At 41.2% G+C, this 10,365-nt stretch overlaps 1 long non-coding RNA gene across 1 annotated transcript in view; it reads right to left on the bottom strand.

Moving 5' to 3' along the window:
* Window positions 1-3,640: 3,640 nt before the first annotated feature.
* LOC124776363 overlaps window positions 3,641-10,365 on the bottom strand; it is a 32,637-nt gene continuing 25,912 nt past the window's right edge. The window contains exon 2 of the long non-coding RNA XR_007015611.1: window positions 3,641-4,980. This is a non-coding gene — a long non-coding RNA (uncharacterized LOC124776363). The remainder of the gene's footprint in view (window positions 4,981-10,365) is intronic.

The following is a 10,365-nucleotide window of genomic DNA, read 5'->3' as shown; positions in this document are numbered from 1 at the left end:
AGATACACACCAAATCACCTGCATCAAATTTCTGTTTACGTGGAGCCAGAATTTTAATGGGCTAGTACACCGCATCCATGAGTCCATCATCACAAACATGAGTTGGTCGCATTTTTATTGTGCTATGTTTTGTTTGCTTATACTGTCCAACTATTTCTCTGAGGATATCCATTCATTTGTATGAACCACAAAGACTGAAATGCATCCACATTTTATTTTTTATTGTTCTCTTCAGACATTCCACAATGCTCACCTTCAGCTGGGTGAATCTTGAAAAGTTATAACACTGCAATACGTTCTTCAAATACCTATTTCAAAACTCTCCACCATGATCAGTTAAAGGTTGTCCAGGCATTGATTCATTCCTTCCTGCATCACATCTGAAACACCACTGTGACAGGTCTCACCATTTTGTTTTGAAAGATAATGCCCAGGCAAATTGGACCATTAAAATATATTTGAATCCATTATTTGCATTTTAATATTCCCGAATATCTACAAGATCAGCCTGGGATAAGTCATCCAAACCTTTAATCACAACATTCCTACAAGGGTATGTTTTGCATGCTTGTTTATGCAGTTCTCAAACTACCGTCTCCATACTTGTTTGATTATGCCTCTAAGCTCAGATATTATTGAAACCACCTCACTTAAATGAGCAGTATTACCAGCAGCTGCAGAAGCCATGAACCGTCATAGTCGATTCATTAGCTCATTGGGACCATCGTAATATACTGTGGGTGTCTGTTGCTGACTCCTTTATGCTGGATGTGAATACCATCAACAATTGTACATCTAGTATCTAATACAGGTTTTATAATGGTTCTGTATTTCCGCTGTGCCAGTTTCGCCACTTTTCTATGTACACTCTCCAATTTCAGTATTTTATCATACATCTCCAGATCTTTGGATGAATAATTTAACTGTTTTTGTGGGATTTAGGAAAATGTGGTTCATTAAACCAGTTGGTGTTTGAAATTCCGTATCACCTATCTGTATTGGTTTTTCTTTTAAATTTATCGCTGCATGCCCAGCATGTATGGTTTTTCACCACTCACACTAAACGTTTTGTCTATCCTAGCATCACTCTGATGGTCAATGAAATCAGCAACACTATCACTGTTCTGTAATTTTGCTGAGAGTTCAAGATTCAGTAACTGGTTTAAAGGTTTGTCTCAGTGTCTTCTTTCAATCCAAATGTCCTAAGCTTAGCAGTTATACCTTCTCTTGAACAGCCTACAACGCCACAATGACCTTATGCTTACTCAACACCTAAGCGGACTCCTTTGCCTGGTGCACCTTGCACATACTCCACCCAATCCTGTCAACCTTTACAGTTCAGTCGTTCTTTTCAAGCTGAGTAACCCAATTCGTTGATCACTCTCAGAAAGGTTTGAGTAGATATCTCTAGATCCTCAACTTCACATTTGAGAGGTGAAATTTTCCGTCTATATACAGATAAATTCTCTGTCTATGTATACATGTGTACACAGCCTCTCAGATGAAATGCCCTGGATGTGTGGAAAATTGTCCATGGTGCGATGTATACTAACATTCCCACCTCTCTCTCTCTCTCTCTCTCTCTCTCTCTCTCTCTCTCTCTCTCTCTCTAAACTCTTCAAAGTTGTGCCTCTACCTACCGTCACACATTTTCCTGTTTTATCAATAACAAGAAACCCATACTGTGTCCAACTCCATCAATCTCCACATATCTTTACAAATCTTACAAGAGCTTCGTAAATGTGCTTTAAATTGGAACTGTTTTGCATTATCTCTCACTTTTTTGGAATTCTGGAATATGTCTGATTCAAATAAAATATGTGAACACCCATGTTGTTGTTGTTGTTGTTGTCTTCAGTCCTGAGACTGGTTTGATGCAGCTCTCCATGCTACTCCATCCTGTGCAAGCTGCTTCATCTCCCATTACCTACTGCAACCTACATCCTTCTGAATCTGCTTAGTGTATTCATCTCTTGGTCTCCCTCTACGATTTTTACCCTCCACGCCGCCTTCCAATACTAAATTGGTGATACCTTGATGCCTGAGAATATGTCCTACCAACCGATCCCTTCTTCTAGTCAAGTTGTGCCACAAACTCCTCTTCGCAATTCTGTTCAACACCTCTTCATTAGTTATGTGATCTACCCATCTAATCTTCAGCATTCTTCTGTAGAACCACATTTCGAAAGCTTCTATTCTCTTCTTGTCCAAACTATTTATCGTCCATGTTTCACTTCCATACATGGCTACACTCCACACAAATACTTTCAGAAACGACTTCCTGACACTTAAATCTATACTCAATGTTAACAAATTTCTCTTCTTCAGACACTTTCCGTGCCATTCCCATTCTACATTTTATATCCTCTCTACTTCGGCCATCATCAGTTTTTTGCTCCCCAAATAACAAAACTCCTTTACTACATTAAGTGTCTCATTTCCTAATCTAATTCCCTCAGCATCACCTGACTCAATTCGACTACATTCCATTATCCTCATTTTGCTTTTGTTGATGTTCATCTTATATCCTCCTTTCAAGACACTGTCCATTCCGTTCAACTACTGAACACCCATACAATGGTCAAAACAGAAATATCACAGAATTTGATCCTGTTTTTCCAGTGACAACATATAAGAACATGGTGTTTGGCTTTACTTTTCCTGGCACCAGGATTTCCCTGCTTTGACTGAATGCAGTATCTTTTGCTGCAGCTGGTGCCCGAGCTGAAACAGCATTATTGAAAATACACATTTACATGGATAATCGGCAAATCACACTTAAGTGTCTGGCAGAGGTTTCATCGAACCAACTTCACAATAATTCTCCATTATTACACTCTCGGACAGTGCGTTGAAAAAACGGACACCTATATCTCTCCGTGTGCCCTTATTTTATTATTATGATCATTTCTCCCTATGTAGGTTGGTGTTAACAAAATATTTTCGCATTCATCATTTCCATGACAGACACTGCCCTATTTCGTGATAACACAAAATGTGCTGCTCTTTGAATTTTCTCGATGCAGTCCATTAATCCTGACTAGTAAGGAAGCCAGACCACACAGCAGTACTCCAAACGGGTATGGAGAACTGTAATGTAGGCAGTATCTTTAGTAGATTTTTTACAGTTTCTAAGTGTTCTGCCAACAAAATGCAGTCTTTGGTTTGCCTTTCCCATACCATTTTCTACTTGTTCTGTCCGTGCTTGCTCAAAGCGGATTCCATTTGGATGTGTTAGCAGTGACAAGAGAACATTTGTCTTACCACAACTGGATGCACCTACAGTTATAGCCAACATATTATTTTGTAGCAGTATCCCATTCTTTTTCTTCTTGTCTTCCTCCGTAACATCACAGGACCAGTTACTTATAACAATCTTTTGTGTCGAGGATGCTTCACCCACCCCACCATGATACAGACTACGTCAGGTTTTGCTGTGCAGTGGACTTTTATAGAAAACATGTATGTCACCAATTGAGCTGCAATGCTCAGCTCATATGGTATATATACATACACAAGAATGTTTGCTCTATCATTTAGTTTAACAGTGACTTAAGATGCTGACTGTGGTGATAAGATGATTCAGACAACTTGGTGCTGCTGTGGTATTGCACACATGGCAAAACAAAATAAAACATGGTTTGTGATAATATACATATTTTTATTTACCAAACATACATAGGGCACACTACATATAAAAAATCAACTTGTACTTCTTTATCTTTACACCTACACGAAACTTAGTAATTAAAGCTTTCTTATATTTACGTAATTCAGTGTGTATTTCTCCCAAACATGGGTCTTAACTCCTCCTCCTGACACCATATTGATTCAGTGTTCTATATTGTCTGCAGGCACATTATACATATAGAGATAGTTCACAATGTCTTTATCCACAGTTTGCACACAAGGCAGCCGTCTGCTCAGCCTTTCCAATACAAGAGATAGCACCTTCCTTAGGCTGAATAAGTTTGTAACCGGAGTGCATTGTAGATAATGGATCGGCATCCAAATCTGACGATGAGTACCACATTGTCACACAATTATGTGAGACACAGCATCGGGCCAGCACCATATATGTCCAGGGATGGACGAGATGGACAATACTCCGACGTCACCTGCTGATGGATCTAGTGTATTGTACCACACAGTTCATCCCATTCAAACTCTGTCAACACACTAACACTTCTCAATGCATTTTCAAATGTCTAACACAACATGCCAGTCACTGTCCACCGACGCTTCTATACCAACATTTAAGAGCTTTGAAAACTGTTATGTAAGTTTGAAGTTAAAATCAGTAGATTGCTGGGAGGAACTGGCATCTTCTGATCCACCAAATCAACACTTATCTTGGTACAATAAGAATTTTCTGGATGACTTGTATGTTGGAGTCCAGTACTGACCTGCATCATTTGTTGAAAGATCCACAGTGCACTTCCGTGAGTCTGGGACAGGCTGGCTGTCTTCACTGATGAGTGGCATGGATAATAGCTGCTCCTTGTCCTGCTTGAACATGCTGACCAGACGCACTACAAAATTCCATGTGCTGGAGGTCACCTTCCCTGTTGCAGCTTCTGATCCACCAAATCAACACTTCTCCTTAGTATAACACGAATTTTCTGGATGATTTGTATGTTGGAGGGCAGTACTGACCTGCACCATGTGATGTAAGCTCCACAGTGCACTTCTGTGTCTGCGACAGGCTGGCTGCCTTCATTGATGAGTGGCATAGATAAGAGCTGGTGCTTGTCCTGCTCGAGCATGCTGACCAGATGCGCTACAGAATCCCATGTGGTGGAGATCACCTTTCCTACTGCAGCTTCTGTGAGTCTGGGACAGGCTGGCTGTCTTCATTGATGAGGGGCATGGAAAACAGCTGCTCCTTGTCCTGCTCAAACATTCTGACCAAACGTGCTACAGGATCCCATCTGCTGGAGGTCACCTTCCCTGCTGCAGGTCTTGACACGTTGGAGAATGCTGAACAAAGAAGAATAACCATTATGTGCAGTAATAATAAACAATAGCAATTATGGACAGACATAAACAAAGGCAGCTTTAATGGTTGTTTGTTGTGTGCAAGTACTCATTGTATCCTTATCGATTACCTGCTGGTAAAAGTGTTCTGTCATTACTGAGAAAATATAATCACTGCTCCTAAACAATCCGGGATAATAACTACTGGGCATAGCTGTACATATTTGTACCATTTCTCATGCTGACCTGGTAATATCTTAAGAACAGCTCTTCAAAAATTGCTTTTGTGGCTGGATTTTTTTTACGTAGACACCCCCTCCTGGGATACCGCTTTAATGAAGCACTGTCCGTGTGGGTGAGGAGGTTTGCGTGCTCTGGATCCAGAGGGCTATGCCAGTGGTAGCTTAGCTACCAGAAGGGTCACCCAAGTCGGACATGCTGAAGGGGAGGAGCCAGACAAAGTGTGTCCCACAACGTCCTATCTATCCCCATTTTCCTATACTCATCCTGTCCTACCCTTGTCCTTTTTCCTACCATCCTGTGTCATACGTCATCAGTGTAGGAGGCAGGTAACGTCAAGAGGCAAATACTCACGGCTCCTGTATCGATGAGGCAAGGCATCTGTGATATGCCTTAGGGGTGTATGTCAGGATACTCCTACTGGCATGCGGTCATTCACTGCATCCTCTGCCTCTCGGCAGTCATATCGGCCTTGCGATCCACTGCCAACTGAGCTTGAGGATGAGAGAGTGGATCTGCACCTGTGCAACTGCTTTTCCACTTAAATATATTCACGCACAGATGACTCCAGCAAAGTTTCATGGGCTACGAGTTTTTTTTAAATAGTCCTGCAGTGATGGAGTACTGATGGTGAGGCAAGAGTTTGGTGTGCCTGAACCTTAGTTTGTGCTCTGCACGTTAGGCAGTCAGATGGTGATGGTCATTCTGTAACTTGACAGGGATGGGAGGAATGGTTCGGCAGTTTGTCAGAAGACAAAGCAGCCCTATTTAGGATCGCTCTGCTTTTCCTAATCCAGGGAGTGGCCTAGAAAAGGTGGCCTAAACATAGCCCATCTCAACTCAGCGCAAGTGGCAAACCGCGGTCACTTGTCCACCAAAATCTGCGCTCGAAAAAATAATAAAGGAAATACTTGCATTAAACACTTTATGACTGGTCCATGGAATGTCCGTACTTTACTGGATAATGACCATAATCAATTTCCAGAGAGAAAGACAGCACTTACTGCTAGAGAGTTGGCCAGATATAACATCGACATTGCCGCCATAAATGAAACATCTCAATGAATCCGGAGAGCTGTGTGAACAGCTCATAGGTTACACTTACTACTGGAGTGGGAAACCATCTGCCAAAAGGGCGAAAAGTGGTGCAGGCTTTGCTATATGCAATAAACTGGCGTGTTCATTGATGGAACTTCCGAAAGGCATCAGCGACAGAATCATAATGCTCAGACTTAAACTAACATCTAAGAAATACATTCACCTGATCAGTGTCTACACATCTACACTGGCATCTCCCGATGAGGAGAAGTACAAGTTCTACCAAGATCTCTGATGTGTACTTCAGGGCATTCCTTCTACAGATGAAGTCCTGTTGGTCAGAGATTTCAATGCTCGGGTTGGCAGTGATTTCAATGCCTGGAATGGAGTCATCACCATGGAATTGGAAAGTGCAACTCAAATGGTTTTGATCATTTAACTTTGTGCTGAATTTGAACTCTGTTTGACAAATACATACTTTTGGATGCCTGATAAATATAAAACGACGTGGGTGCACACACAATCTAAGCACTGGTACCTTCTAGAATATGTGATCATACGAAAAAAAGATCTTGGTGAAGTACTGATCACATGTGCTATGAGAGGCACTCAGGGTTGGACAGACCATCGATCTGTGAGGTCCAAACTAAAGATAACTTTGAAAGCACCATGCCAAGTGTCACACAAAATATCATCAAAATTATCCTGCAAAATCTTGGTCGACAATCAGACTATGAGAGCAAAACTGGACGATGCATTCGGTTGTGATGGGATTTTGATATCCGAGTCTGCCTCTGTACATGAGCACTGGAATGTATATGTTACCTAACTGCGCAGATGTGCCACAGAAGTCTTGAGAAACCCTCAGGAAAAGAACCAAGATTGGTTTGACGATTCAGATGTGCAGAGATCAAAAAGCTTGTTAATGATTTCAGATCATCTCTTCACAGTCCTGGTCTTGACAAGCGTAAAGTAGCACACGACAACATGAAAGTAAAGGTGTGCACCCTCAAAGACAAATGGTGGCTGAATAAAGCCAATGGAATGCAATAATATGATGACACAAACTGAACAGGCAGATTCTTCGAGTGCCTGGAAACTATCTTTGGTCCAAAAATCGAGGGAGATAGCACCTGTTTATGACAAAGATAAAACCTGTTGGCTGACGCAACAGAGTGATATCCTTGCTTGCTGGGCAGAACATTTTGAGGACATTCTAAATCCCAACCATCAGACAACTGATATTCCATACATAGAATCACTTGAAGACCTGCCAGTCAATGTACAACTTGCTGATGCCTCTTCGTTCAGTGAATTCATTTCAGCACTGGCTATGCTGAAAAATAACAAATCAGCAGGATTAGACAGCTTACCATCAGAACTTTATAAATATGGTGGACCAAACATTACAAACCCATGGACCAAACATTACAAACCCACTGTTTGTTATAATTTCAAAGATTTGGGAGTGCAAAATAATTCCACAAGATTGAAAAGATTCATGCATTTGCAAGATTTACGAAGGCAAAGGTGACATTTCTGACTACAGTTCTCACAGGGGAACCTCTCTTCTCACAGCAGCAGGGAAAGTCCTGGCTCACATACTCAACAACCGACTAACGCACCTTGCAGAAAAAGTGCTACCAGAGAGCCAGTGTGGCGGTGTAAAACAAGGCTGTGTACTGGCTCCCACGCTCTTCTCACTTTATTTCGCAGCTGTTATGAGAGACGCGACCAAAGCCTGCAGTGGTCAGATGGGTCTTGACTCGAGAACAGACAAAAGTGTCCTCAACATCTCTCAGCTCAGAACAAAAAGTTGCGTAAATGAAATATCTATCTTAGAAATTCTTTACTCAGACGACGTATGCATGATGGCTAATTCTCCTGATTCTCTCCAAACATACATGAACCTGCTAAATGACTCCTGCAGAAGATTTGGTTTAGTCATTAGTATCACCAAGATTCAAGTCCTTCAACAACCACTAAGGGGTTCCAATACAGACGACTGCAGTATTAAGTTAGACAACAAACATTTGGAAAACGTGTCACACTAAATTTCTAGGTAGCCAAATTAGAAGCGACAACAGCCTGACAACAGAAATTGCAGCTCATATAACCAATGCAGCCTGTCTTCGGCAAACTGAATCACCGAGTATGGAAATCACATGATCTCAGACTACAAACTAAAATTGCGGTCTACAAAGCAATACTATTACCAACTTTACTCTACACCTCGAAAACTTGGTGCTGTTATAAAGCTGATATTAGGAAACTAGACACCTTTCATCTTTGCTGTCTGAGATCAATTCTCCACATGAAATGGGAAGACCATATTCCAACGGAGATTTTGCGTCACATGAAACTACCTGGCATTGAATCTCTCTTAATGAAACACCAACTGAGATGGAGTGGCCATATCATACGCATGGACAACAGCAGACTTTTCAAAACGGTGTTCTACTCAGAGCTCTCGAGTGGAAAGCGCTGGCATGGTGGCCAACACCTGCGATATAAAGACACCATCAAATGCCAACTCACAGCCTGTGGCATTCCGAGCAAACGTTGGAAGGAGCTTTCATTGCACTGATCAGAGTGGCGCTCAACTGTACTCAAGAGTGTGGAACAATTAGAGCATATCTGCCTAAAGAACCTCGACGATAAACAAAAGCTCCGCAAATCTAAGCCCAAGCCTACTTACATCTACACGTATAATTCCACTGGGCAACTGTATTGAACTTGTGCGACCAGGTCTTCAAAGCAAAGTTCGGTTTTGCAGCCACATCCGAGCCCGCCACAATACGGACTAAACGACTGATGGAGTCGCTGTCGCCAGACACAGCGAGGAGGACATGATCTACCACGACTTTGCCTAGTTGAAGAAAAATGTTTTCGTTGCAGTGAAGCCGATATGCAGTAAGGTCAGCTGTGTCATTACTCTCAGACTCATAATTTGGGTAAACATTGTCCTAAATATCGCCATATTTTCTAGTGAATTCATATAAATGTTTAAAAAATGTAAAATGTGGCTCTGAACGATGCACCTTCCAATTTAACACTCCACTCTTCTATTATGCCAAAGAAAACATACATTTATTGTAGTCTCCTTGAATAAACGAGTCAACATGCTCATGAAAGGTAATTTTGTGGCTTTAATCTTCTTTTCGAAATGACAGAATGTCAAGTTCAAAAATAGAAGGCTATTTTGGAAAAAAAAAGCAATTTGTTGGTAAAATTAGTCTTTCATCTTAGTTAAGCTGAATGGTAGATAGTGAGCCCTTATAATCATAACCATAAAAGTTTAATAGCCTCTGTGCCTCAGATGTGCTGATACCTGGCTGCTGTTACTGTTATCCAAACATTCAATAATGTCTATATCTGTGTCAAAGAAGAAATTTGTAGCAGATGGGGTATAGATGAATACCACTTGAGCATCTGATCTCTTTCCTGAATCAATGACCCACTCCCTCTGTCTGACGTCATACCCTTGTCATTTTTCTGCTTTTACTGCCAAATGATGCAACTTTTCTGTCATTTTGTGTACAGTAGTAAAGCTTTTATGTTGAGCAACAAGTAAAAGTGCAAAGAAACAGGTAATTTTATCTTTTTATGTTAGAGGTAGATAATTTACACAAGGTTGCCTTATAATTCCAGATTTAGGTGGAAATGTCAACTGGGGGATTACCTGGATTGTGAAGGCAGAGATAGGATATAACCAGCTCATTAAAAAATTTGCATTTACTGAGCCAAAAAGCAGTCTCTTCAGAAACAAGACTGATTATTAGAAGTTGTACCAACAACAATAACCAGTTGAGGAAGGGGGGAGGGGGGGGCAGCCAATGAATGGGGGTAATTTGACTGTTATTATTGTTTTCTGATGTTATAGGGAAGAAATGATTGATGAGCAGTGCGATAACTTAATTCAAGCTAAATTTTAGGAAGCGTACAAGTGAAGTCCCAGTCAGGAGAGAATTAACGGAACTGTTATGGGAGTACAATGGTGTTTCTGACAAGAAGCTCGGAAAAGTAAAATCAACTTTAGGGCCTCGTGCCTGCCACAAATAGCAGAAGGTTGTATGTCCCCCTGACAGGCATAACGTCACATGGAAAAAA

Source organism: Schistocerca piceifrons, chromosome 2 (genome assembly GCF_021461385.2).
Source record: "Schistocerca piceifrons isolate TAMUIC-IGC-003096 chromosome 2, iqSchPice1.1, whole genome shotgun sequence".
Lineage (NCBI taxonomy): Eukaryota > Metazoa > Arthropoda > Insecta > Orthoptera > Acrididae > Schistocerca > Schistocerca piceifrons.
Note: the sequence above shows the minus strand (reverse complement) of the source record. Positions and strands in the feature narration are given on the sequence as shown.